Source organism: Scyliorhinus torazame, chromosome 24, assembly GCF_047496885.1.
Source record: "Scyliorhinus torazame isolate Kashiwa2021f chromosome 24, sScyTor2.1, whole genome shotgun sequence".
Classification (NCBI taxonomy): Eukaryota; Metazoa; Chordata; class Chondrichthyes; order Carcharhiniformes; family Scyliorhinidae; genus Scyliorhinus; species Scyliorhinus torazame.
This window is the reverse complement of record NC_092730.1, coordinates 17,345,713-17,367,658: the sequence shown is the minus strand read 5'-3', so window position 1 is coordinate 17,367,658 and position 21,946 is coordinate 17,345,713. Positions and strand designations below refer to the sequence as shown.

Here is a 21,946-nt window from a genome sequence, read left to right as displayed (position 1 = left end):
CAGGAGACTGCGAGGCCTGGATAGAGTGGACGTGGAGAGGATGTTTCCACTTGTGGAAAACCAGATGGTGGTGAATCTGTGGAACTCTGCCGCAGAAGGCTATGGAGGCCAAATCACTGAGTGTCTTTAAGACAGAGATAGATAGGTTCTTGATTAATAAGGGGATCAGGGGTTATGCAGGGGCTGTTTAGCACAGGGCTAAACCGCTGGCTTTGAAAGCAGGCCAGCAGCACGGTTCAATTCCCGTAACAGCCTCCCCGAACAGGCGCCGGAATGTGGCGACTGGGGGCTTTCACAGTAACTTCATTTGAAACCTACTTGTGACAATAAGCGATTTTCATTTTTATTCATTCATATGGGGAGAATGCAGGAGAATGGGGATGGGAAGCACATCAGCCATGATTGAATGGCGGAGCAGACTCGATGGGCCGAGTGGCCTAATTCTGCTCCTATGTCTCCTGGAAAAGGACGGGGAAGGAGTGGCTTTGTGGGAGGGGAGGGGTGGGGGTAAAGCAAAAATAAAATCCTGCTTTTCAGAGGATGGGGAGGCAAGCTTCTTTCAGAGGAAAGACTCGACGTGACCAGCAGTTGGTGCAGTGGGCAGATGGTCACGAGTTATATGTGAATGCGCCTGATGCAGGTGTACAGGATCGGATGGCTAGCGACCTTGGGCGGACGGATGAGTCGGGATTGTGAGTCTCTTTGGTTCGAGCCATTTGCAGGATACAGGCAGACATGGGTTCAAATCTCCCCACAGCAGATGGTGGAAGTTTAAATTCAATATTTTTCTAAAATAAAATTCTGGAATTAAAAGTGCCGGATGATGACAAAACCGTCGCCGATTGCCGTTAAAAAACCACCTGGATTGCCGAGGAAATCTGCCATCCTTACCCCGGTCTGGCCTACATGTGACTCCTGAAGCCCCCCTCTGAAATGGGCCGAGCGAGACACGCATTTCAAGGTTGGGGAATAAATGCGGGTCCTCGTCCCATGTAGGCCAGACCTGCTAAGGGTGCCGGATTTCCTCCCCTAAAGGACGCGAGCGGATGAGGGTTTTTATTTTTATGCAAGGCGGTAGTTTCATGGCCGTTGCGCTGTTTTTTTCCGTCAAAAAATGTTACATTTCAGGAAGGTCATGGTGGAAGTTGAGCTTGCCTTGCAGACCTGCCGTCCAAGCCTCTGCATCGCTCGCCCAGTACGCTAACAGCTGTGCTGTTGCCCCCCACGACCATAATCGGGCGGCACCAATTTTACCAAAACCCTCAGCACTTCCTAGTGCCGTATCCCTCTACCCATCCTATTTGTCGAGATGCCTTTTGAACGCCGTTAACGTATCAGCTTCCACAACCTCCCCTGGCAACGCGTTCCAGGCACTCACCACCCTCTGTGTAAAAAAACCTGCCTCACACATCTCCTCTAAACTTTGCCCCGCGGACCTTAAACGCATGCCTCCTGGTGACTGACCCCTCCACCCTGGGAAAGAGTGCCTGCCCATCCACTCTATCCAGGCCCCTCATAATCTTGTAGAACTTTATCAGGTCGCTCCTCGACCTCTGTTGTTCTAATGAAAACAGTCCGAGTCTATTCAACCTCTCCGTATATCTAACACCCTCCAGAGCAGGCAACATCCTGGTAAATCTCTGCAACAATCAGGCACTTTAAATAAAAGCAAAGGAGGGTATTGGGAGTACCCTGCACTTCGCAAGAAGCTCGACACCATCCAGGACAAAGCAGCCCCGCTTGATCGACACGCTAACCACAAACATTCACTCCCTCCACCCCCCGACGCACAGCGGCAGCCGTGTGCCCCGTCTACAAGACGCGCCGCAGCCACTCGCTCCTTCGACAGCACCTTCCAAACCCGCCACCTCTACCATCCCAGAAGGACGAGGGCAGCAGATGCATGGGGAACAGCGCCGCCTGCACCACACGGATTTCAGCAGTTCAAGGGTGCAGAGGAGATTCACCAGGATGTTACCTGGAGCTGGAGCGTTTGCGCGGTGAAGAGAGGCTGGGGTTGTTGCCTCGGAGCAGAGAAGGCTGAGTGGGGGGACGGACCTGATTGAGGTGTACAAAATTGTGAGTGATATAGATAGGGTGGATAGGAAGGAACCTTTCCCCTTAGTGGGGGGGGGGGGGGGGGGGGGGGTGTCAATAACCAGGGGGCACGGATTTACGGTCAAGGTCAGGAGATACTAGGGGGGATTTGAGGAAAAACCTTTTCACCCAGAGTGGGGCGGGAATCTGGAACTCGCTGCCTGAAAGGGTGGTGGAGGCGGGAACTCAAAACAACAATTGAGAAGCGTTTAGATAGGGCAGCACGGTGGAGCAGTGGGTCAGCACTGCTGCCTCACGGCGCCGAGGTCCCAGGTTTGATCCCGGCTCTGGGTCACTGTCCGTGTGGAGTTTGCACGTTCTCCCCGTGTTTGCGTGGGTTTCGCCCCCACAACTCAAAGATGTGCAGGGTAGGTGGATTGGACACGCTAAATTGCCCCTTGATTGGAAAAAATGAATTGGGTTCTCTAAATTTATATTAAAGAAAAGTATTTAGGTGAGCACTTGAAAACGCCACAGCGTACAAGGCAAGTGCTGGAAAATGGGATCAGAATAGATCGGTGCTTGATGGCCATCACATACACGTTGGGCCGAAGGGCCACTTTCCATGCTGTAAATTCTATGATCATGAAGGGTGCTCACCACCACCTTCTCAAGAACAGTTAGGGCTGAGCCTAGGTAGGGGCGTCCGCATCTCTTGCAAACCAAAAAATCCGGATAGAGACAAAGCAATCCCACAGAGGAGAGACCGAGCACTTAAATACGTTTATTTGGAGCTTTGCAAGAATCAAAGGACAACATGGGTCACTGAGGTGATCAGAATAACTGGGACAGTGACTGCAGGCAATAGGATCCAGCTTCAGAAAGTTGATTTTTATTTATCTTTCGTAACGGACCTTCATAGATTTAATAGAATTTACAGTGCAGAAGGAGGCCATTCGGCCCATCGAGTCTGCGCCGGCTCCTGGAAAGAGCACCCTACCCAAGCCCACACCCCCACCCTATCCCCACAACCCAGTAACCCCACCCAACACTATGGGCAATTCTGGACAATAAGGGAAATTTATCATGGCCAATCCACCTAACCTGCACATCTTTGGACTGTGGGAGGAAACCGGAGCACCCGGAGGAAAGCCACGCGCACACGGGGAGGACGTGCAGACGCCACACAGACAGTGAACCAAGCCGGGAATCGAACCTGGGACCCTGGAGCTGTGAAGCAATTGTGCTATCCACAATGCTACCGTGCTGACCTGTGAAATTGTGTGCATCAACAATTGAACTGTTGCTTTTAATACACAATCACCGACACTGATGACCACTAACAGAACGTACATCACCATTCCCTGAAGTTGGCATCTGGAATTCACGCTGCCAGGAGATTTTGGTGCTTGCCATACAGGTGATTGCAGGCTCAAGGTGATATATTAAGGGCACGATGGGAGGAGTACTGAAACATATTGTCCACTATCGAAAACATTCAGATACGTAAGATGGTATTGGGCGCCAGTTGCGAACAGGTGAGCATATGCGGAAGAGCGTCACCCATTGTGTTGCGACCCAGAAGCCGCTGGTGGGCCGAAAGCGAGCCCGTGTGTGGTTTAAACAGTCTGTTTGAGCAATGACGCATGCATCTCCTGCAGTGGAGCCTCGCCCTTCACCGGCTCCTTGTGCTTTTCAACGTCATTCTTTGCTCTGGAAATAAATAAAGTCGCCAGACGGACAGTGATTAGAAAACGTGTAACTTTTCCTCCATTGCTTGGTTTTCCTCCCACGCCCCCTTGTGCGGGTGCCTCGATGAAGGATCAAGGCCCTGACGTAACCGAAGCAAAATCTTGCCTCACCAAACACCCAAAATACCAACTACTTCCCAGCAGGATTTAGCACCGAAGATGCAAAGTTTGGAACGCAACGTTTAATATTGGGTAGCACAGTGGTTAGCACCGTTGCTTCACAGCGCCAGGGACCCGGGTTCGATTCCCGGGCTTGGGTCACTGTGCGGAGTCTGCACGTTCCCTGCGTAGGTTTCCTCCGGGCGCTCCGATTTCCTCTCTCAAGTCCCGAAAGACGTGCTTGTTAGGTGAATTGGACATTCTGAATTCTCCCTCTGTGTACCCGAACAGGCGCCGGAATGTGGCGACGAGGGGATTTTCACAGTAACCTCATTGCAGTGTTAATGTAGGCCTACCTGTGACACTAATAAAAGATTATTCTTATGTTCGATGCGATTCTGCTACTGGACAGCAAAACCCCAACTGTACCAAAAATGATCCTAACAACCAATTTAAGATTATCAGTCGGACTTGCGATGTGGGTCACTTAACCATTGCTGGAAGCTACATCCATCCGTATGCAGGGACTTGTCCATTGCAGGCAAAAGGAACATGTCCAGGCATCCGTGGCAGTCTTGCATCTGTCCTGATGAGTTCAAAGCAGAAACCTTTGACAGCCTGCTTCTTTTCTTCCCCCCAGCAATACTCAAGTTCTATGCTACCAAGCGACGATGAATTTGGCAAACACGATGCCCCTTTCACAAAACCATGTTGACTGTGCCCGATTGTATTATGATTCTCTGAACGTCTGGCTATGACTCCCTTTCTAATGGACTCCAACATTTTCCCAATGGGTGCTATCTTTTATTTAAAAATAAATTGAGAGTACCCAATTCATTTTTTTCCAATTAACGGGCAATTTAGCGTGGCCAATCCACCTACCTTGCGCATCTTTGGGTTGTGGGGGCGAAACCCACGCAAACACGGGGAGAATGTGCAAACTCCACACGGACAGTGACCCGGGGCCAGGATCGAACCTGGGTCCTCGGCGGCGTGAGGCAGCAGTGCTAACCACTGCACCGCCGTGCTGCCTCAATGGGTGCTTTCTGAATAGTCGGTGTTACATTTATGTTTCCCAATGCACTGGGACATTTCCAGAACCTAGGGAATTTTGGACGAATACATGCAGCATGATCAGTTACTTTAAGACTCTAGGGTGCAGACCATCAGGCCCAGAGGATTCGAAGCCCTTAGTTCTATGAGGATACTGAGAGAACCATTTACTTAGTAATTGCTTTAAGTCCCCCTCTCCGTTGGTTTTCTACTATTCTTGGGATGCTATTGCAAAGACAGATGGAAAATATTTGTTTGAAGTCTATATCTACCACTTCCCGGGTCCCCAGATTTGCCCAGGGTCTCTGGATTACTAGTCATAGATTATCATAGAATTTACAGTGCAGAAGGAGGCCATTCGGCCCATCGAGTCTGCACCGGCTCTTGGAAAGAGCACCCTACCCAAGGTCAACACCGCCACCCTATCCCCATAACCCAGCAACCCCACCCAACACTAAGGGCAATTTTGGACACTAAGGGCAATTTATCACGGCCAATCCACCTAACCCGCACATCTTTGGACTGTGGGAGGAAACCGGAGCACCCGGAGGAAACCCACGCGCACACGGGGAGGATGTGCAGACTCCGCACAGACAGTGACCCAAGCCGGGACTCGAACCTGGGACCCTGGAGCTGTGAAGCAGTTGTGCTATCCACAAGGCTACCGTGCTGCCCCCAGCAGCAATGACATTACACTGACTCTTCATATGGTCCCCCCGCCCTACAAACTGTCCCTATTTCTTTGCTTTCTCTGTAAGGAATGATGACCAGTGTAACGGCCTTCCTGCTGATGCCCTTATTTCCTATTTTGTCCTCATCGTTTTTGACCGATGGACCTTTAATGGGCACACACCTTTAAGTCGAGGCGGGGGAGTGAGGAACTCGAGCGTTGCAAGATGGTACACTGTGCTTTGAAGGTTTAGCTTTTGACCAGAAGAACTGAGACTTTATGGCACCCGAGAGGTTTGGTTCGATTGATCGGCTGGTGGCCAGTGGATTGGCCAAGGACAGTATCCTGCCTGGCAACGGACAGTGATTGGTTCCTGTCGGGGGGATATACAGAGGACCCGGCAGAAAGTTCCCGGACACTGAAAGGAGAGGCTGCGTGCTGCTCTCAAACGTTTCTTGCCCGACCGTTTCCGCGTCTCGAGACTGATGAGTCTACACTGAAAACCATTACAGACAAGACATCCAACTGGACGCGTACACTGAAGAAACAATCTAACTGGAAGACATCCACCTGAAACGGAGACTTTTATCCTCTCACTTTCAGTACTATTATTGCACCCCTCTTTCTCCTCTGTGTTTGTCTGTCTTGAGGTTGGGGGGAGTTTAGGGGTTAGAAATTAGAACATACAGTGCAGAAGGAGGCCATTCGGCCCATCGGGTCTGCACCGACCCACTCCAGCCCTCACTTCACCCCCTATCTCTGTAACCCAATAACCCCTCCTGACCTTTTTGGACACTTAAGGGCAATTTAGCATGGTCAATCCACCTAACCTGCACGTCTTTGGACCATGGGAGGAAATCGGAGCACCCGGAGGAAACCGGAGCACGCAGACACGGGGAGAACGTGCAGACTCCGCACAGAAAGTGACCCAGCGTGGAATCGAACCTGGGACCCTGGCGTTGTGAAGCCACAGTGCTAACTACTGTGCTACCATGCTGCCCACTGAGCTACCGTGCTGCCCTTAGATAACAGTTAACCAGCTGTTTTTGCTGCGAGTGTAATTGTAGATATTGTTAGTAATAATTAATTGTTTAAATTTGCAAACCTGGTGACTAGTTAATGGGCAGCCAAAGATTCCCCACAGTGCAGAAGGAGGCCATTCGGCCCATCAAGCCTGCGCTGACACTTGGAAAGAGCACCCTGCCAAGGCCCACCCAGTCAGAGGTAGGTTCTTTACCCAGAGAGTAGTGGGGGCATGGAATGCACTGCCTGTGGAAGTAGTTGAGTCGGAAACATTAGGGACCTTCAAGCAGCTTACGGTAAAATTATATAGTGTAGATTCATTTGTTCTTAAGGGCAGCACGGTAGCATTGTGGATAGCACAATTGCTGCACAGCTCCAGGGTCCCAGGTTCGATTCCGGCTTGGGTCACTGTCTGTGCGGAGTCTGCACATCCTCCCCGTGTCTGCGTGGGTTTCCTCCGGGTGCTCCGGTTTCCTCCCACAGTCCAAAGATGTGCAGGTTAGGTGGATTGGCCGTGCTAAATTGTCCCTTAGTGTCCAAAATTGCCCTTGGTGTTGGGTGGAGGTGTTGACTTTGGGTAGGGTGCTCTTTCCAAGAGCCGGTGCAGACTCAATGGGCCGAATGGCCTCCTTCTGCACTGTAAATTCAATGATAATCTATGATTAATCAAGGACAAGGGTTCGGCACAACATCGTTGGCCGAAGGGCCTGTTCTGTGCTGTATTTTTCTATGTTCTATGTTCTAACCTTTTGGACACTAAGGAGCAATTTAGCACAGCCAATCCACCTAACCTGCACCTCTGTGGGAGGAAACCGGAGCACCCAGAGGAAACCCACACAGACACGGGGGGGGGGGACGACACGTGCAGACTCCACACAGACAGTCATCCGAGGGCGGTATTGAACCCGGGTCCCTGGTGCTGTGAGGCAGTGATGCCAACCACATTCTTGGGGTATTTTTAAAATTAAAGAGTTAACTTCGACTGAGTTGCGACTCTGGGTCAAGTGGGGCTGGAATTGACCGCACGCTAGTCCAGGGTATCGTAACACCAGTAGTGGTATTGTCACTGGACTAGTATACCAGAAACCCAGAGTAATGCTCTGGGGTCCTGGGTTCAAATCTCGCCACTGCAAATGGTGAAATTTGAATTCAATAAGAACCTGCAATTAAAAGATATGGTGATGACCATTAAATCATTGTCGATTGTTGTAAAAACCCATCTGGTTCACTAATGTGCCTTAGGGAAGGAAATCTGTCGTCCTGACCTGGTCTGGCCTACATGTGACCCCAGACCAACAGCCAATGGCTCTTAAGACTCTTAACTACCCCCTCAAGGGCAACTTGGGATGTGCAATAAATGCTGGCCCAGCCATAAACGATTAAAAAAACACCTATTTAAGACACTAGTTAGACTTTGGCTGGGATATTGGGTGCAGCTCTGGACGCCACGCTGTGGGAAGGATGTGTCCGCGGTGGAGAGAGCGCGGAAGAGGTTGACAAGAAATGGTTCCAGGGAGGAGAAACTTCAGTGACGAGGGTGGTTTGGAGAGGGTCGGCACTGTTCCCCTCGGGGAGAAGAAGGCTGAGGAGATTTGATGGAGGTGTTCAAAATCACGAGGGGGCTGGAAAGAGTAGACGGGGAGGATCGGGAATGAGAGGGGCGCGGATTTGTAAGTGTCTCGCAAAAGAAGCACAAAGGATGTGAAGAGAAACCTTTTCCATACATCGAGCGTTTTGCGGTCTGGAAACCGCTGCCTGGAAGTGTGATGGAGGCGTCCAAGAGGGATTCCTGTTTTTGTTTCAATGTCTGACGGCCTTTTTGCCTTTGGCTTTTTTTCAGGGGGGGTGGGGGGTGCTCTCCTTGTTTGTTTGGGGAGGGAAGGTAGCCAGGATTAGGAGGGTGATACTGCAGAGGGGATGGGGGGGATGGGGGGGGGGGGGTGCTGCCAGGCCTCCCAAATTTGTTGCATTATTATAAAGCAAAGGCAGAGAAGATTTGGGGCTGGAGCAGGGAGAGGGGATCTGTGGGTGAGGATGGAAGCGAGCTCTTGCAGGGGTTTGGGGTTGCGGGCGATGGCCCAGGGAAGTATTCGCCGAGTCAGGCGGTGGAGCCTTGTTGAAGATTTGGAGACTGCATTTCAGGCTGGGGGCCGGGTCTGGGGGGATGCCGATTAGGGGGAATCGTGGGTTCGAGCCGGGCAAAATGGATGCCAGGTTTCGGAGATGGGAAGCGATGAGGATTAAGGAAATGAAGGATCTGTTCCTGGGAGGGCGATTTGCGAGCTTGGAGAAGTTTGGGTTGGCGCGGGGGCGTAAATTTCAGGTATATGCAGACGCGGGACTTTGCGAGGAAGGTCTCTCCGACCTTCCCAATAGCGCCCGCCTACTCGTTGTTGGAGACGGTGCAGTCAGTGGGGAGGTTGTAGAGGGGGGGGGGGGGGGGGTCGTCAGCGATTTATGGGAGGGTTCTGGAGGAGGATGGGATGTCGATGGAACGGGTTAGGGTGAAGTGGGAGGAAGAGCTGGCGGCGGCGCTGGAGGAGGGTCGGTTGTGTGAGGTGCTCCAGAGGGTGAACACGTCGACTTTGTGTGTGTGTGAAGCTGGGGCTGATGCAGCTGAAGGTGGTGTACAGGGCGCACCTCACAAAGTCTAGGATGAGCCGGCTGTTCGAGGGGGTGGAGGGTGCCTGTGAGCGATGTGAGAGAGGTCCTGCAAACCATGTACATATGTTTTGGTCCTGCCCGAAGCTGGAAGGGTTTTGGAGGGCTGTTATGTGCACAATTTCGGGGGTTCGTGGAGCCCGGTCCCCTAGAAGCCATAGTCGAGGTGTCGGACCAGCTGGAGCTGCAGGCAGGGGTGCGGGGTAACAGATGTCTTAAACCTTCGCCTCGCTGATTGCTTCTCCACCCTGTGCCTCGGACTGGTGGGCGGTGGACCTGCCGGAGTTTCTGACCCTGAAGAAGGTGAAGTTTGCACTGTGGGGGGAGGGGGGGGCGGGTGAGGAGTTCTACAATTGGGGTTTGTTCATCATGCACCATTGGGAGTTGGTTACCATTGACTGCTGAGGGAGGGAGGGGGTGTTCCGGGGTGAGGGGGGTTGCTGGGGGGGGTTTTGTTTGAGGTTGCTGTAGTCCAAATTGAACTCCCAACCCGCTGCGTATCTGCGACGTTGCAAACCTGCTTTCCACTTCCTCAGCCGTGTCCAGTTGAGTGTCTGTTAGGAAAATGGCAGCGACTCCAGCCAGTATCGCTGTCCCGCCGTATCGAACCAGCGGCAGGACTGGCACGTAGTCACCAATCAACCTTACGATCGGCGCCACCATGGATCCACCGGACCATCGTAGCTACAAGTCCCAGTCCCGCCTGCCTGCAAGGGGAAGCAAATAAACGGGGTGAGGGGTCAGACGTCGATGAAACATATCAGCTTGTAATATTCCCACCCTTCCCCCACCATCCTCCAGAGCGGCTACTTAGTCTTTCCAGGGCAGTGGTGGACAACCATCAGCCAGGGTGGGGGCCACATGCGGCCCATCTGGGTTCCGATTGCGGTCCCGCGAGAGACGTTTTGTTGACCGCTGCCCCACGCGCTGGTTGGCCACATTGGCCGATCTCCGTCTGTGCATTTTTTTTTTCCTGCCGGTATGGCTGAAGCGATTCGCACGTAAAGCGAGGGGCGAGTGAAGTGAGGTGCATGCCAATTGCTCCCATTTGACTGTGAGAGCCGTGTAAATATTTCTTTTTTTACCATTTGAAGTTGATGACGGTTCTATTAATATATAAATGATTCAGCACTTTCTCACTATGAAATATTTGGCGTGTATTAAATGTATTTAATCTGATTCATGGAGGTCACAGTGAGCGAACGAGGCCTGATTCCAATCTTGCTGCCCACTGAGATGAAGGAGGGCCACGCGTGCGTCCTACTCACTAACCAAATTGCCCATTGCTTTTCTCCTACGGTGAGACCCCTACTGTGCTCCAGACACATAGGAGCAGGCAGCGGACATTCAGCCCCACAAACCTGTTCTCCCCGCCATTCAGCGAGACCACAGCTTATCTGTGACCTAACTACATATGCCAAGAGTTTTTTAATAATCTTTATTGTCACAAGTCGGTTTACATTAACACTGCAATGAAGTTACTGTGAAAATCCCCTCGTCGCCACATTCCGGCGCCTGTTCGGGTACACAGAGGGAGAATTCAGAATGTCCAATTCACCCAACAAGCACGTCTTTCGGGACTTGTGGGAGGAAACCCGAGCACCCGGAGGAAACTCACGCAGACACGGGGGGAGGACGTGCAGACTCCGCACAGACAGTGACTCAAGCCGTGAATCGAACCTGGGACCCTAGCTCTGCAAAGCAACAGCGCTAACCACTGTGCTGCCGTGCCACCCACAAATATTTCGGACCAGAGCCGCTGTGAGCAGCTTTCGAAGCTGCGCGGGGAAACCCGATTGGATTTTGAGTCAATCTCTCTCTCTCGAGACCTTGGTCGAACAATCAGAGTTTTGAAATCCTATTGCATGGAGAAATGTACTGTGTGCAGTTCTCATCGCCACTCTATAGGAAGGATGTGATTGCCCCTGGAGAGGGTGCAGAGGACATTCACCCAGGATGTCGCCTGGAGCTGGAGCGATGCAGCGATGATGAGGGGCTGGTTAGACTGGGGTTGTTTTCCTCGGAGCGGAGAAGGCCGGGGGGGACCTGATCGAGGTGCACAAAATTATGAGCGACATAGATAGGGTGGAGAGGGAGGAACCTTCCCCCTTAGTTGGGCCGGGGGGGGGGGGGGGGGGGTCAATAACCAGGGGGCACAGTTCTAAGGTGAGGGGCAGGGGGTTTAGGGGGGATTTGAGGAGAAACCTTTTCACCAGGAGGGTGGGGGGAATCGCTGTCTGACAGGGTGGTGGAGGCGGAAACTCTAACAACAATTAAGATGCATTTGGATGAGCACTTGTAATGCCGCAGGGCACAAGGCTACGGAGCAAGTGCTGGCAAATGGGACTGGAATAGATCGGTGCTTGATGGCCGACGCGGACCTGATGTGCCGAATGGCCTCTTACTGTGCTGTGAAATCGCAACGACTCCTCCCAGGCCTCCTTAGAAAATTGAAGCTAAATATCAGCCCTAATTTACGATCTAGCACCACCACCCCCTTCCCGAAGAAATTAAGAACATAGAACATAGAAAATACAGCACAGAACAGGCCCTTCGGCCCACAATGTTGTGCCGAATCTTTGTCCCAGATTAATCATAGATTATCATTGAATTTACAGTGCAGAAGGAGGCCATTCGACCCCCTGAGTCTGCACCGGCTCTTGGAAAGAGCACCCTACCCAAGGTCAACACCTCCACCCAACACTAAGGGCAATTTTGGATACTAAGGGCAATTTATCATGGCCAATCCACCTAACCTGCACATCTTTGGACTGTGGGAGGAAACCGGAGCACCCGGAGGAAACCCACGCAGACACGGGGAGGACGTGCAGACTCCGCACAGACAGTGACCCAAGCCGGGAATCGAACCTGGGACCCTGGAGCTGTGAAGCAATTGTGCTATCCACAATGCTACCGTGCTGCCCTTAAGAACAAATAAAGAATACTGGTGTTCAGCCCATGAATGGGTAACCTGCTCAAGGCACACCCCATTCTCTGAGAAAAGATGAACCGGCCAGCATCTAACCCAGCTCTGTCTAGTGTAACATTTTAAACACAGTCCCTGACTATCTGTCGCTGCGTGACTACGCGGGCAGCTCGTAATGAACCCTTTCCCCTCCACACAGCAGTTGAGTCGACATCCTGGGTGAATCTCCTCTGCACCCTCTCCAGCGCAATCACCTCCTTCCTATAGAGTGGCGATGAGAACTACGCACAGTACATTTCTCCATGCAATAGGATTTCAGAGCTCTCCTTGGTAAATGACGTTGATGTACTTTTGTTCGACCAAGGCCTTGAGAGAGAGGGAGAGAGAGTTCGACTCAAAATCCAATCGGGTTTCCCCGCGCAGCTCCGAAGAGGGTAGATCGTTCTGTTCGGAGAGGAGGAGGTGAAGAGGGGATTCGTTAAATGCGTTCAAAATCACGAGGGAGCTGGACAGAGTTATGGAGGGACCGCTCCCGCTCGTGAAAGGATTGAGAACCGGGGGGTGGGGGGGGGGGGGGAGATTTAAGGTGACAGCAGAAAAAGAAGTAAATGCGAGGCAAGGAAAGTCTTCGCCACACAGCGAGCGGTTAGGGTCTGGCATGATGTGGTGGGGTCAGGTTTAAGAGGGCGTTTATGGTTATTTGAATAGAAACAATGTGGAGGAGGTGGGGGGGGGTGGAGGTTACGAAAAAGGGCTCAAAGTCACAATGCTCGTTCGGAGAGCCGGTGCAGAAACGACGGGCCGAATGACCTGCCTCCGTGACAGTTCCGCCAAAGGAAGATCGAATTGCGCGCAAACGGGCTTTCAGGGGCCCACATCCCGGCCTTGTCGAAATCAAACCTCTCCCACCGCGGTCGGGAGGTCGGGGGAATTAAACGGGGGCTCAGTCCGTCTCTGCCCCTTGCCCCCAACCCCCGTGCGGACCAGTGCGAGAACACCCCGGGACCACCCACCTGATCACGGTCGGATAGAGCTCACTCGAGTGGAGGACGCAGCAGGTAAATGCGGCTGCGAGACACCCTTTCCCCAGAGCAGCAAGCGAAGTTCGTAAGGCCTGTAACTCTGCATAAGAGACGGATTAATGGGTCAAACATGTCGGCCAGAGGCTTTGAACATTCATTCAGCGATTTTCCATTTTGATCCGAGTATTGAAATAATGAGCGCGGACGTTCCGGAAGAAACGCGGCCCGGCCGAATCCGGCATCTGCAGCCGTGCGTTTTATACGGAAGTTAAATGGTTAACTATTCCCCCCCCCGCCACCCCCTACCCATAAGTCTGACCAAGATGCGCTGGAGCCAGAGCACCATCAGAAAGTTCCGGAGAGGGACTCAGCAGGGTCTGGGCAGCATCTGTGGAGCGAGGAAACAAAGTGGTTAAAGTTTCGGCTCCGTGTGGCCTTTCTACCGAAGAGGTGGAGCCTTACCCACCTGGTACTGAGCCGCCACCCATGCATCACTGCCGGTGCGTCCTGCCTGCTGGGTAATGGTGCCTTTTATGGACCCTCCCTCCCCCCATCTCCCTCACAAATCCTGCTGGCTCTGCCGGTCAGTGCAAAGGTGAAGTGCCTGTGGGCAACTGGCTTCCTCTCCCCATTGGCGCTCCCTCCAGCTGTGCCCACTATCCCCACGTTTGCAACGTGGGCAAGGGCGGCACCAGGGCCTCCACACAGAAGGGGCCGCCCTGCAGCGAGCCTCTGAAAATGTTTAGCCGTTCAAATGTTGAGTGGCAAAGATGGGCGGGTTAGGTGGGTGGGCCGTGCTAATTTAGCCCCTCAGTATCCAAGGGTGTGCAGGTTAGGTGGGGTTGCGGGGATGGGGGCGGCGGTGTGGGGGGGGGGGGGGAAGGGGAGTGGGCTCTTTCAGAGGCTCGGCGCAGACCCGACGGGCCGAATGGCCTCCTCCTGCACTGTCGGCATTCTCCGATTCTTCAAACCAGCAACGGGCCACTCACAGCTGAAACCACCCTCGGTCGCCACCTTGCCCACATCCGCTGGGCCTTTCCACCCGTCCTGGCCGATTGGCTCGTGCGGCGAGCGTAAAAGCGGGCAGGCCTCTCAAAATGGCCGCCCCAATTGGGAATCCCGTGGGTCCATTAATTGTCGGCCGCCGCGCTTCCGATTTCCACGCGCACCCGCCAACTGAAGTATGGTGGGGGCGGGAGGGCCGGGGGGGGGGGGGGGGGGTGGCGGAGATGACGTTCTCCCGACGGGCCGGGCCTGCTGTGGGCCGAGGCGGCGACGGTAAAATTCTGGACAGCTCCAACCGTCTTGACCTGGTCCCGTGCCCGCAGGCGAGCGTCTTTTTATTTTGGCGGGGCTGAGGGGACAATTAGTGGACGTGACACTTTGTGGGGGAGGAGAAAAATGATGTCAGCACAAGTCCGCACCTGTCGGGATGAGGATGTTTGCGAGCATGGCGCCTCCAGCCAGGGTGAGGGAGGCCGCTTGAGTGAAGCGTCGGCCCGCGTAGCTCGTGGTGAAAAAGCCGACAAATTTTTGCCGGAACGTCGACGGCGCCAAAAATGACTTGGATGAGGTAAATGTCGACTCCGAGTCCTTGCGGGTCGATTGACAGTCCATAATACACGAAACCTGCTGAAAACCTAGTGGTGGGAGAAAGAGCGATCATTGCTTTCATCGGATCCGCGTGCTAATCATCGAGGAATACCCCAAGTCAACTTGCAACTAACCAAATGAGCATGGTGAAGCATGTTGTCTTCCACATGACGAGTGTCTGGAACAGATCCAACATCCCGGAGCCGCCCTTGGTGCCTGACAGCTCTTTCCCCATGCTCGATTTGAGAATCTGCGGGTCACATACACAATTGTTATGGGCCAGGGTTTAAAGAACCCCAAAGTGTATCATGGAGTTCACCTGACCCACAACGTTTACTAGATTGTGGTGTGGGGAGCACACGGCTCACTCTACAGGTGTGGGACAGCAGAAATGGACAAGTATTTTTTAAAGCAAAACAATGTTTATTCTATGAACTCAAGTTCACCTTTTTAAAACATACAGTGAACATCTTAGCAACCATCAATTCAAATGCAACCCCCAAAGAATACAACACTAAGTAATTCTTTAAGCTTTCCTTTTAACATCCATAAGACTTAAAACACCTTTTACCAGAAGCACATCAGGTTAACGTCACTACTGTTATTAGTTTTAAATCACCAGGATCGATTTGCAGTTTTTGGATTACAGAAAAAGATTCATACACCTTCTGGCTGTGACTGCAGCTGTCCAGCTCTGAAAACGAAACTAAAACACACCCTGCAGCAAACAGCCTAAAACAAAAGTAAAAAGCTGACAGAGAGCTCAGCTCCACCCACTCTCTGACATCACTGCAGTAATAAACACCCATTTCTTAAAGGTACTCTCACTACAGATATTTATATACACACCCATTTATAAACACCCATTTCTTAAAGGTACACTCACATGACACAATGAAGGCTCCCTCTGGCACTTAGCATGTCCCTTTTTTTTTTTTGCAGGGGTATTTCCGCTCCGGAGGTTGATTCGTGGCTTTTAACATGAAATGATTTTGGTCATTACCGTACTCGGGCGCAAATGGGGTTGCAGCAACTGAGAGGCCTGGCCAAGATCACCATTGACTTTCATTTCAAACCACGCTCAATTATTTGGACAGGCGAGTGGTACCACAGAATCCCTACAGCACAGAAAGAGGCCATTCGGCCCGTCGAGTCTGCATCGACCCTTTGAAAGACCATCCTACCTAGGCCCTATCCCCCGCCCTGTAACCTCACCCTAAGGGACAATTTAGCACGGCCAATCCACCTAACCCGCACATCTTTGGACACGAAGGGGCAATTTAGCACGGCCAATCCACCTAACCCGCACATCTTTGGACACTAAGGGACAATTTAGCACGGCCAATCCACCCAACCTGTACATCTTTGGACACTAAGGGGCAATTTAGCACGGCCAATCCACCTAACCTGCACATCTTTGGACAGTAAGGGGCAATTTAGCACGGCCAATCCACCCAACCTGCACATCGTTGGACACTAAGGGGCAATTTAGCACGGCCAATCCACCTAACCTGCACATCTTTGGACACTAAGGGGCAATTTAGCACGGCCAATCCACCCAACCTGCACATCTTTGGACACTAAGGGGCAATTTAGCACGACCAATCCACCTAACCTGCACATCTTTGGACACTAAGGGACAATTTAGCACGGCCAATCTACCTAACCTGCACATCTATGGACGCTAAGGGACAATTTAATACAGCCAATCCACTTAACCTGCACATCTTTGGACAGTAAGGGGCAATTTAGCACGGCCAATCCACCCAACCTGCACATCTTTGGACACTAAGGGGCAATTTAGCACGGCCAATCCACCTAACCTGCACATCTTTGGACACTAAGGGGCAATTTAGCACGGCCAATCCACCCAACCTGCACATCTTTGGACACTAAGGGGCAATTTAGCACGGCCAATCCACCCAACCTGCACATCTTTGGACACTAAGGGGCAATTTAGCACGGCCAATCCACCTAACCTGCACATCTTTGGACACTAAGGGACAATTTAGCACGGCCAATCCACCTAACCTGCACATCTTTGGACGCTAAGGGACAATTTAATACAGCCAATCCACTTAACCTGCACATCTTTGGACACTAAAGGGCAATTTAGCGTGGCCAATCCACCTAACCTGCACATCTTTGGACACTAAGGGACAATTTAGCACGGCCAGTCCACCTAACTTGCACATCTTTGGACACTAAGGGACAATTTAGCACGGCCAGTCCACCTAACCTGCACATCTTTGGACGCTAAGGGACAATTTAATACAGCCAATCCACTTAACCTGCACATCTTTGGACACTAAAGGGCAATTTAGCGTGGCCAATCCACCTAACCTACACATCTTTGGACGCTAAGGGACAATTTAGCACGGCCAATCCACCTAACCGACACATCTTTGGACACTAAGGGGCAATTTAGCGTGGCCAATCCACCTAACCTGCACATCTTTGGACACTAAGGGACAATTTAGCACGGCCAATCCACTTAACCTGCACATCTTTGGACGCTAAGGGACAATTTAGCACGGCCAATCCACCTAACCTGCACATCTTTGGACGCTAAGGGACAATTTAGCACGGCCAATCCACCTAACCGACACATCTTTGGACACTAAGGGGCAATTTAGCATGGCCAATCCACCTAACCGACACATCTTTGGACACTAAGGGGCAATTTAGCACGGCCAATCCACTTAACCTGCACATCTTTGGACACTAAGGGACAATTTAGCACGGCCAATCCACCTAACCGACACATCTTTGGACACTAAGGGGCAATTTAGCGTGGCCAATCCACCTAACCTGCACATCTTTGGACACTAAGGGACAATTTAGCACGGCCAGTCCACCTAACCTGCACATCTTTGGACACTAAGGGACAATTTAGCGCGGCCAATCCACCTAACCTGCACATCTTTGGACACTAAGGGGCAATTTAGCACGGCCAATCCACCTAACCTGCACATCTTTGGACACTTAAGGGGCAATTTAGCACGGCCAATCCACCCAACCTGCACATCTTTGGACACTAAGGGGCAATTTAGCACGGCCAATCCACCTAACCTGCACATCTTTGGACACTAAGGGACAATTTAGCACGGCCAATCCACCTAACCTGCACATCTTTGGACGCTAAGGGACAATTTAGCACGGCCAATCCACCTAACCGACACATCTTTGGACACTAAGGGGCAATTTAGCGTGGCCAATCCACCTAACCTGCACATCTTTGGACACTAAGGGACAATTTAGCACGGCCAGTCCACCTAACCTGCACATCTTTGGACACTAAGGGGCAATTTAGCACGGCCAATCCACCTAACCTGCACATCTTTGGACACTAAGGGGCAATTTAGCGTGGCCAATCCACCTAACCTGCACATCTTTGGACACTAAGGGACAATTTAGCACGGCCAGTCCACCCAACCTGCACATCTTTGGACACTGAGGGACAATTTAGCACGGCCAATCCACCTAACCTGCACATCTTTGGACACTGAGGGACAATTTAGCACGGCCAATCCACCTAACCTGCACATCTTTGGACACTAAGGGACAATTTAGCGCGGCCAATCCACCTAACCTGCACATCTTTGGACACGAAGGGACAATTTAGCACGGCCAATCCACCTAACCTACACATCTTTGGACACGAAGGGACAATTTAGCACGGCCAATCCACCTAACCTACACATCTTTGGACACTAAGGGACAATTTAGCACGGCCAGTCCACCTAACCTGCACATCTTTGGACACTAAGGGACAATTTAGCGCGGCCAATCCACCTAACCGACACATCTTTGGACACTAAGGGGCAATTTAGCGTGGCCAATCCACCTAACCTGCACATCTTTGGACACTAAGGGACAATTTAGCACGGCCAGTCCACCCACCTGCACATCTTTGGACACTGAGGGACAATTTAGCACGGCCAATCCACCTAACCTGCACATCTTTGGACACTAAGGGACAATTTAGCGCGGCCAATCCACCTAACCTGCACATCTTTGGACACGAAGGGACAATTTAGCACGGCCAATCCACCTAACCTACACATCTTTGGACACGAAGGGACAATTTAGCACGGCCAATCCACCTAACCTACACATCTTTGGACACTAAGGGACAATTTAGCACGGCCAGTCCACCTAACCTGCACATCTTTGGACACGAAGGGACAATTTAGCACGGCCAATCCACCTAACCTACACATCTTTGGACACTAAGGGGTAATTTAGCACGGCCAATCCACCTAACCTGCACATCTTTGGACACTAAGGGGACAATTTAGCACGGCCAATCCACCTAACCTGTACATCTTTGGACACTATGGGACAATTTAGCACGGCTAATCCACCTAACCCGCACATCTTTGGACACTAAGGGGCAATTTAGCAGGGCCAATCCACCTAACCTGCACATCTTTGGACTGTGGGAGGAAACCGGAGGAAAACAACGCAGACACAGGGAGAGAACGTGCAAACTCCACACAAGGCCGGAATTGATCCCGGACCCACGACGCTGCGAGGCAGCAGTGCTGACCATTCTGCCTCCGTGGCCCAATTGCTGAAACAAACAGATTCACTCACAGGACAATTCACTTATAATGTTGATAATGCAGCATTTACCTTCCGTAAGACCCTGGTTATGTCTCAGTTGGAATACTGTGTCCTGATTTTGGAAGGAGGGGGGGGGGAGCGGGGATTGGCGGATTTGGAGGAGCTGGGAAGAGTGCGTGGGGCCGGCTTCTGAGGTTCATTTTAAGCTGGAAGGACCTTTGTCACCCAGCCGGGCTCAACGAGCTGGGTCTGTCTATTGTACCGAAACTTGAATGCATTGGGACAACCCTGGTCATGGTTTAGAAAATAGGGAAGCGGGAAGATTATGGACCAAACGGTGGCTTCTCCCAGATTGCAATCTTGCCTGGATGCGTGATCCCCTTGCTCCCTGCCGCTCTTCAACCGGGCACGATCGCGGGTTTCAAAGGGGTAGCTGGCCGATCATGGCAGAAGGCTTGCTTGAGGGCCCAGAGAAATGACTCTTCTCCTCCTCTTGGCCCCCAAGCAGTGCTGGAAAATTGTAATGACCTGGCACTGCGAATCATCACGGTAGCACAGTGGTTGGCACAGTTGCTTCACTGCACCAGGGTCCCGGGTTCGATTCCCGGGGATTGGGTGACTGCCTGTGCGGAGTCTGCACGTCCTCCCCAGTGTGTGCGTGGGTTTCCTCCGGGCGCTCCGGTTTCCTCCCACAAGTCCAAAGATGTGCAGGTTAGGTGGATTGGGCATGCTAAATTGTCCCTTAGTGTCCAAAAAGGTTCGGTGGGGTTACGGGGATAGGGTGGAGGTGTGGGCTTGGGTAGGGCGCTGTTTCCAAGGGCCGGTGCGGACTCGATGGGCCGAATTCTATGATCACTGAGCTGGCACAGCAACAGTGAAATGCTGGGCCTGAGCTGGCTACGCCCCACATCCCCGCCAATGATACTTTAAGAAGAGTTGTTGCATGTTTTAACCATTTGTAAGTACTGAGTCTGCTTCAGTAAGGACAGAATTTCCCTCTGATATCGAGCTCATTTTGGTGGTTCGATCCCCGGAAAGCTCGTTGGATTCGACCTCGAAACTATCCATCCCGTGTTTCTTGTCAGAAAGTCTGCCCAGCACAATGGCTCCTATCATCAGCCCGGCCATGTAGATAGACTGTGCCATCCGCTTCAGAGGCTTCTTGTCGCACACTAGGCCCCACTGGCAAAACATGAATAAAGCTGATAGCAGATGAGGATTTAATAATATTCGCAGTAACTGGGGTGCTCTGCAAACGGGAGGGGGAATGGGAGATTCATAGATCGACAGCGAAGCAGTTTTAACGTTGAGACAGAAAACAAATCAGTCACTTGACTAGTAGGCCCAGGGGAGTCAAGCTTCGAATCCCGCCTTTGGCAGATGGTGACATTTGAATTCAGTGAAGAAAATCTGCAACATTGACCATTGTCGATTATCGTTGAACACCCATCTGGCTCAGTAATGTCCCCTTTCAGGAAGGAAATCTGTCACCCTCACCTGGCCTGGCCTACAGATCCGCAGTAATGGGGTTGAACAGAAGGATCCGCCGATTCTGAGGCTATGTCCCCACGCCGGCGTGGGGACGGTGGCGTTTTACGCCCGAAGATTTGGCGCAAAACGGCCACCGATCCTCCGTTTGGCTGGGGGCCTAGCAGCAAGGCAGCGTAGAGCACCCGGCCCTCGCTGCCGATACGGCCGGGAGAATTGCCTGGTCCGTGGCCGCGCATGCGCACAGTGGTGGCCTGCAACGGCCGAACGGCGCAGAATGGCGCCGGCCGCTCGCGGACTTGGCCTGCGAAATAGTGCCCCCCCCCCTTTGGCCGGCTCGCTCGCCTGACGCCGTCGATACGTGATATGACGCTTTGGGAGTGGTGGGGGGGGGGAGCATCACGGATTCGGTCGTGAACGGGGATTCTCCGGCAGATCGGCGTAAGCGATTTTGGTGTCGGCAACCAGAGAATTCTGCCCGAGAACAAGGACCAGGAGTAGGCCCCGCCATTCAATACGATCATGGCCGATCTCCTCTCGGCCTCGTCGCCACCGTCCTGCCAGTTCTCCATAACCCTTCACCCCATTACTAATTAAATATCAGTCTCACTTGTTATGGGAGAGGTGTTTTCAGAACCCCAAAATGTATCATGGAGTTCAACCAACCCCCCCCCCCTCTTTAATGGATTGCTTTGAAGCACACAGCTTGTTTCCCAGGTGTAGTATTACAAATATGGACACGCGGTTTTAAAAACAAAACAATGTTTATTCCATGAACTCAAATTAACCTTTTAAATAAACATTGGATCACTTAACACCCCTTACTTCAAAGATAACCCCGAAAATAATACAACACTACCCAATCCTGCAAACTGTTCCTTTACACATCCAAAAGACTTAACAAATCCTTCAAACAGAAGCACATTAGATTTATATTCAATACTGAGACCTTTTTACAATTCCGATTTCACCAAATGATTAAGAGATAGTGTAGCCACGTAAAATGGCTGCTTCCCGATTAAATTGGCCAAATCCCGATCCAAAATGGCGAACG

The 21,946-nt window shown here is 51.9% G+C and overlaps 1 long non-coding RNA gene and 1 pseudogene across 1 annotated transcript in view; one reads left to right on the top strand and one right to left on the bottom strand.

Annotated features, from left to right (window-relative positions):
- LOC140399944 (uncharacterized) overlaps positions 1 to 21,946 on the top strand; it is a 220,487-nt gene that overhangs the window by 176,805 nt on the left and 21,736 nt on the right. The window lies entirely within an intron of this gene.
- Positions 3,657 to 21,946, bottom strand: part of LOC140400174 (solute carrier family 22 member 6-like) — a 33,481-nt pseudogene continuing 15,191 nt past the window's right edge.